The sequence below is a fragment of the Chanodichthys erythropterus genome, chromosome 3 (genome assembly GCF_024489055.1).
Source record: "Chanodichthys erythropterus isolate Z2021 chromosome 3, ASM2448905v1, whole genome shotgun sequence".
Taxonomy (NCBI): domain Eukaryota; kingdom Metazoa; phylum Chordata; class Actinopteri; order Cypriniformes; family Xenocyprididae; genus Chanodichthys; species Chanodichthys erythropterus.
Window position 1 is genome coordinate 68420532 of NC_090223.1, and position 7880 is coordinate 68428411.

Consider the following 7880-nt stretch of genomic DNA (forward strand, 5'->3'; position numbering starts at 1 on the left):
AAACTGTCTATACCAGCAGAGAGTGAGGCGATAGGGTGGAGAAGGGATGCTGCTAAAACTGTCAAGGGACATAGGTAAGGAATGGCTATATATAGAGACCTCTTTGTGCTGAGTACACTGTTAAAAATTGCTGTTAATTTACGGAAAAATTTTAACAGTATAATCCTGTTATATTAAAAAGCAGCGCATTACTGTTTTTTTACGGTTGGTGAAATGACGTACACAAATTTTAACAGCATTTTACCGTATTTATTCCACAAAGGAAAGAAAACAGTACTTAACAATATTTTTGTAACTGAAAACTGCAGCGAGCACATCTGGATTTTTATCCGTCTTTACACTGTGATTTAACCGGTGAGTGCACCTTTGCCTTGCTCCTTTTACACAAGATAGGCTACACGTTTGCAATTGCAAATAACTGTGCAAATAACTGTAATAATTGTGGATGCTGAGCTTGTAATTGTTTTATAAGTCCATTTCAGTGCCAAACCTGCCAACCGTGCAAACTGCGTCACAGAGTGGAGCTGAATTTCGGATTCATATATTTCCCGAGTACGAGGTGAGTTCACTATGTATACCTATACAAGTTTTTCAAATATGATATACTATAAACTCTTCTGCAAAGTAAGCCTTTAACATCATAGCAACAAAGTAATATCGATGTAAGTTATTTCTAACGCGCTGAAATTGTCGTCATCTCGTTTGCTAATTTTAGCTTAAGATCTTTTCATTTATTGGATAATATAGCCTACATTTAGTTTATATTAGACAAAACGTTGATTTCGATAAAGTTGTGCTTGCAAATTTGGGTAAGCTTGTTCTAATTTGTACATAACTGTATTATGAGGGGAGTTTTTCTTTTGTTGCTGTTTTGCTTCTTTAGCGTTGGGTGTATTTTGGATTACTTCGACCAAGGTTAGCTTGATAGAATAAGTTGCGCGTTACTACTCAGTAAGTTATTATGTTGATGGTTTGTATTGTAATGTTACTTTGCCCAGTACAGTAGGCTAAATGACATTTTATTTCAGTGGAGACTTTGTTGTTGTTGAGATTTTCGTGCCCAAAGACTGTCCAATTTGACTCGCTGTTGTTGTTTATGTTCTATCATGGTATTATTGTCCTAACAACTGAAATAGACATGCTCTTTCCTAATTTAAAAATTAAATGCATACATTACAGGCATTATTGTTAGTGTATTGAGTCTGTCCTCATCATTGTAACTGTGTCTTAGGCCTCTTCCACTGCAGCTGATGTAGAAAGGACACTTGAACAACCTGCAACTCCTCGACTGATACTCCTTGGTATGTATAGAACTCTATGAATGTAAAGTCTATTTTATTACATAAGCCTCTAAGGGTGTTTTTTTTTTTTCTTTTTTTTTTCTTTTGTATTTCAGCAAACATGGTAAATGCTTTTGTACAACACTGAAAGGGACAGTTCACACAAAATAAATATGCTGCCATCTTTTACCCACACTCATGTCATTCCAAGCCCTCAAGACTTTTATTAATATTTGTTATGTTATGACTTTACTTGAGGCACATGACTAATTGTTAAAGGGTTAGTTCACCCAAAAATGAAAATTCTGTCAGTTATTACTTACCCTCATGCCATTTGACACCTGTAAGACCTTCGTTCATCTTCGGAACACAAATTAAGATATTTTAGTTGAAATCCGATGGCTCCATGAGGCCTTCATAGGGAGCAATGACATTTCCTCTCTCGAGATCCATTAATGTACTAAAAACACATCTAAATCAGTTCATGTGAGTACAGTGGTTCAATTTTAATATTATAAAGTGACGAGAATATTTTTGGTGCGCCAAAAAAACAAAATAATGACTTATTCAGTGATGGCTGATTTCAAAATCATAAATGAATCAAAGTGTCGAATCTGCAGTTCAGAGAACCAAAGTCACGTGATTTCAGCAGTTTGGCGGTTTGACACACGATCCAAACCATGATTCCGCACACTGATTCATTTATGCTCCGATGCTTCCTGAAGCAGTGTTTTGAAATCGGTCATCACTATATAAGTCGTTATTTTTTTTTTTTGGCGCACAAAAAATATTCTTGTCACTTTATAATATTAATATTGAACCACTGTACTCACATGAACTGATTTAAATATGTTTTTAGTACATTAATGGATCTTGACACACAGATTCACAATGATCTGATGCTTCCTGAAGCATTGTTTTGAAATTGACCATCACTAAATAAGTTGTTATTTTGTTTTTTTGCCGCACCAAAAATTTCTCATCGCTTTATAATATTAATATTGAACCACTGTACTCACATGAACTGATTTAAATATGTTTTTAGTACCTTTATGGATCTCGAGAGAGGAAATGTCATTGCTCCCTATGAAGGCCTCACGGAGCCATCGGATTTCAACTAAAATATCTTAATTTGTGCTCCGAAGATCAACAAAGGTCTTACGGGTGTGAAACGACATGAGGGTGAGTAATTAATGACAGAATTTTCATTTTTGGGTGAACTTACCGTTTAAGTAATATGTCATTGTGGTTATGGGTTTTGAATTAATTTTGAATTAGTTAATAGTCATGTGCCTCAACAAGTAAAGTCATAACATGATACCTTTGTAAATCATTAGCTAAAGATTATTTAAAGCAGACAACTGGAAGTTGAAATGCATGGCTTTGACCGATTGAGGTAATTAACACGTTCATTTACATTATTAGTTAAAAATAATATGCTATTAGGGAATTAATATATTATGACACATTTAACTAATAACAATATAATGATTACTTAATCTATTAATCATATAGAAACTTTATTAGTTGCTGATGCAGTAATCATTAATTAATGGTTTAGTTCTTCATAAGTCATACATTAACTCATGATTATTTGTGCATTAGTTAAGCATGAATTAATGCATATTACCCGTATTGTAAAGTGTTACCTTAATTTCTATTCACATTCTCGTTATGTAAACTTTTACCCACACTAATTCTGAATGTATGCATTTGTTTTTCAGACGCTTCATTGGAATAAATCCTGAAAAAGGCACCAAGGGTGGACAAGACTTATCACACTCGGGTTGCCAGTCTACTTAAGAAGCTAATGGACTTAAAGCGTTAGTTCACCCAAAAATGAAAATTTTGTCATTTATTACTTACACTCATGTCGTTTCACACCCGTAAGACCTTCATTAATCTTCAGAACACAAATTAGGGTATTTTAGTTCAAATCCAATGGCTCCTTGAGGCCTGCGTAGGGAGTAATAACACTTCCTCTGTCTAGATCCATAATGTACTAAAAACACATCGAAATCAGTTCAATATTAATATTATAAACCAACAAGAATATTTTAGTGCGGCAAAAAAACAAAATAATGACTTATTTAGTGATGACCGATTTCAAAACACTGCTTCATGAAGCATCGGAGCGTTATGAATCAGTCTATCGAATCATGAATCAGATCGCAGTTCAAACCCGACAAATGGCTGAAATCACATGACTTTGGCACTCCGAACTGCAGATTCGACACACAGATTCACAATGATCTGATGCTTCCTGAAACATTGTTTTGAAATTGACCATCACTAAATAAGTCGTTATTTTGTTTTTTTGCCGCACCAAAAATTTCTCATCGCTTTATAATATTAATATTGAACCACTGTACTCACATGAACTGATTTAAATATGTTTTTAGTACATTAATGGATCTTGAGAGAGGAAATGTCATTGCTCCCTATGTAGACCTCTTTAAGTCATTGGATTTCAACTAAAATATCTTAATTTGTGTTCTGAAGATGAATGAAGGTCTTACGGGTGTGGAACGGCATGGGGGTAAGTAATTTTGAGAATATTTTGTGATTTAAAGTGGCTTTATTTTTCAAGTTTTTCAAAGTTTTAATAAAGCACATTTTGAAGTTACTCTGCATTGTGTTAAATTTTTAATGTTTCAAAGGATATATTTGTACATTGTATTATGGTTTTAAAGCAAGACTTCTAAGGGGTAATTAATAAAATCAAAGAAATATCTAGAAAAATAGTTACACCTTTTTTTCTTAGCAGTCCATTTCTCAATATAATAACATTTGTAGCTTACAGTTAAAAAGTGCAAATAAACATTAATTAACTGTTAATACTTTTGACAGTAATTTACTGTTAATGTAGAAAATAACAGCTTTATGCTGTATTTACAAAAACAGTAACAAACTGTAAATTTCAACAACAGCAAGACACTGTTAATTTAACAGTAACTTGCTGGCAACCGTGCTGCCAGTTACTTACTGTTTTTTAACAGGACAATTTTTAACAGTGATGGATTGAAATTGAATTGGAAAAATTCACGACACTATTCTATATGAGATTTTTATAGTTTGAAAACAGTTTCATCCACATTTTAAGATTTATTTGATCAAATGTTATGTCTTCTATGTACTTTATATAAGATCTGTTAAGTAAACGTAATGCTGACACAGAAATTGGGACATCTTTCTTGTAGCACTTTTTACAGATATTAAATTAGAAGAATAGACTTACAAAGCATGTTTTGAAGAAGTCTGTAGTGTCTTCCCCAAGAAGGACAGCAAGACCACGGCGAGTGATGTTCTAACAAATAATACATAAAACATCAAGATCAACAGTGAAAACAGATCACTTTAAAGTTGACAAATGGACTTACACTATTGTAAAAAAAAAAAAAAAAAAACACTTACTGCAGACTTCATTTGCATTAGAAGCTCCAAGAGCTTTTTTCCAGCTGTGCCTTTCTTTGATTCGAAAATTTCCAGAAAACAAGAAGTATGTTTATCAAGGGCTGAGAAGAATTCTTGCTTGAGGTTTTTGCTTGTGATCCGGTTGAACTCAGCAATAATCTACGAAAAGGAGAACAAAAGAAACAACACATTAAGACTTAAAATATTTTTACATGCCCTAGATAAAATGTGTCTTAATTACCTGACTTTCCCTGAAGAGTGCTGGCCATCTTTGTAAAGTCTCTTTTAATGAAGGCTCCTTTTCAACCAACTCTTTTCTTCTTAGCGAAAAAGTTATGTCCATGTACTGTGCTATCAGTGTAGAACTTGGATGTCGTTTCTTCATTTCCTCCACAATTTCTAATCGTTTTGATTCCATGCTGCTTTCATTTTCACCAGAAGGCATATTGGGTAGAAAATTGATCTCGAATCGTTTGGCTTTCTTGACATTTCTTGGAGAATCTTGGCTCCCTCTTTTCATTGAATTAACAAGAACAAGAAGACAATTGAATTAAAGAATACAAATGTTGTACAAATTTGTCTTAAACATCCTATATACTCAGAAATAATATGAAATAAGAAACTGCTAAATATTTCGTAGCCAAAAACAGCAATAAATAACACCAGTAAGTAATAGACTAGTATTAACATCAAATGCGTTGTAAAAACAGAAAACAACAGCAGCTTTCAGCCTGTCACCATCATGCAAACATGAAATATCAAACGGGTTTACAGGTTTTTGCATTCCATTTGTCCTACCGTTATGTTTGGCGGACATGTTTAGGTGTTGCACTTCTCTCGTGTCTTTTGCAGCGTCTCACCCATGAAACGGCTTTGTAAAAGCACGGCGGTCAAGTAAAAAAAAAAAAAAAAGAAAAGAAAAAGAAAGAAAAAAAGCTCAACTCGCGTTATAACTTTGCTTCTTTTTCTCATTCCACTGACTGCGTCTCATTTTTATAGCGCAATAACGGATTTGTGAATGAACAGCCGCTTAAGAACAGTGATGTGTTCAGTCTATGGTTCTGCGTTCATGGAGCGTCACATGAGAGCGGTTATTCAGGCGCGCCGGCGCCATCCTGAGGTCGGATCATTTTCTTCTCCTAATGCGGTTATCATTGCTGTATTGTCAACATGTCTAATTGAACGCTTGCTAACATTTTTATTCAAAATCGCGATTTCTCGATTCAGAAAATAATAAAATCCAGGCAAAACAAAAATTCGAATTAATCGAAAAAATCGGAAAAACCGCCCAGCCCTATTTTAAGGCATTGAATTAATGGTTTTTCGGGTCGATTCGTTTGAATCGATTCTTTGCCGATAACTGGAAACACAACAGAGAAAGACGATCTAAATTGGCTCACGAATCACTAATTTATCCAGTATGGTCTGAACCCAGCTAACCAAAATACGTGACTGTTACGTAACTGCAACGTAATTTGGTGACCAAACTTTCGTCGTGGCGACGTAACTAGTTACGTCGTGGCAACCGGAAAAGTGAAAGGTGCCTATACGTCGCCACAACGTAACTTTGTGACGTTGCCAGTTAGTAACTGCGACGTCGTGGCAACGTTGTGTATCAATAGTTGTGTGTTGGTCATCAGTTGGTAATTCTTATATTTATTTATTTTTCTATGGGTGGACATGCAGTAGTTTAACCTAATTTATGTCCTCATTTGCCCAAACTAATGTAAAGGCTATTCCAACAGCTGTGAACGATGAATGCAGACTCGAAATGAATTCAGTTCATTTATTTTGAAAAACACACAGAACATAAACAAAACTCCAAATAAAAATAATACAATACACTCAAACTATAAATAAAAACATATAGCCTACAGCGAAACATAAAATAAAAGCATTCAAGACGTTTTGCGCTCAGTATCATTAAAAACATATGCTAACGTAACATTTTGCTAACATATATTTCAGACGATCAAGGAAATCACAGAGGTAAAAATATTAACAAAAGTACTTATGGTAGACTGTGGGTAATGTTACTTAACCAATCTGACGCAGTTGTTGAACTTTATTGCTATAAAACTGACGAGAAACACGGAGAAACGTCGACGCTGTCCTCTCCAGCCGCTTGAATGTTTTCCCGGTTGCCATGGCAACTCTAACGGCCACCTGCACTAACGTAAACATAACAATAAAAAAAGGTTTTGCGTCTTTCCAAAGTTAACTTTATACATTTTTATAAAAGCCATTTATTCGTTGTCACCTCGGAAAAATAAATTCTTCTCTCAGAAAAATTAACTTTACACTCTTATCAACATACTGTGGGCACTACATTTGTGGAGGCGCGCGCTGTATGTCACGTCACTATATATAAAAAGCAGTCATCCATACTCTGATTTGGTGAAAAACATTTTTTTTTCTTAAGGGGACATTTCAGTCTTGTGTCTGACATTTAATTACACGTTTTATATTGCAAATTCTGGTAATAATAAGAATGTGTAAATGATGGTAATGAAATTACGAGCACATGACGTTGCTGTTACGTTGCCAGTAAGTCATGGAATGACCATTATATTACGTATAGAGGACGTATCTGGAACGTCCTTGGTAATCTTGTAACGTTAGGAGAACGTACTGACGACGTTGTGATATGGTAATGTGATGGTAATATTATTACGGGCATACAACGTTGTAGTTACGTTACTAGTAAGTCATGGAATTACCAATATATTACGAATAGAGGACGTATCTGGAACGTTCTTGGTAATCTTATAACGTTAGGAGAACGTACTGACGACGTTGTGAGATGGTAATCTGAAGGTAATGAAATTACTGGCATGCGACGTCGTAGTTACGTTGTCAGTTAGTAAGTCATGACATTACCAAAAAGTACGAATACATTACGTAACTGTTACGTCGTGTGTTAGCTGGGAAGGCACGTGAGGTGTTTAAAATCAGAATGAGTTTTTAGTCTTAAGAAAAAAACAGTGTCGCTTAGACACACGTGCTTGCAGAATATATAACCTTACACATTATTGTATTTTAGAAAAGAAGGCAAAAATCCTGCATAACGTTACTATGCTCAAATGTTAAATTGCGGGTATGAGTTTCACGTGTAAAGAGCTTCACTCGTCCGTCACTAATCTGAAAACAGTTGTTTTTATATTGATATATAAAGGACATCAACAC

General features: G+C 34.7%; 1 long non-coding RNA gene across 1 annotated transcript; it reads left to right on the forward strand.

Moving 5' to 3' along the window:
• The first annotated feature begins 317 nt into the window (after window positions 1–317).
• LOC137007851 (uncharacterized) lies at window positions 318–3214 on the forward strand. The gene is made up of 4 exons (XR_010892680.1): window positions 318–354; window positions 483–559; window positions 1232–1301; window positions 3005–3214. It is a non-coding gene; the product is annotated as an uncharacterized lncRNA (long non-coding RNA).
• Window positions 3215–7880: the final 4666 nt, after the last annotated feature.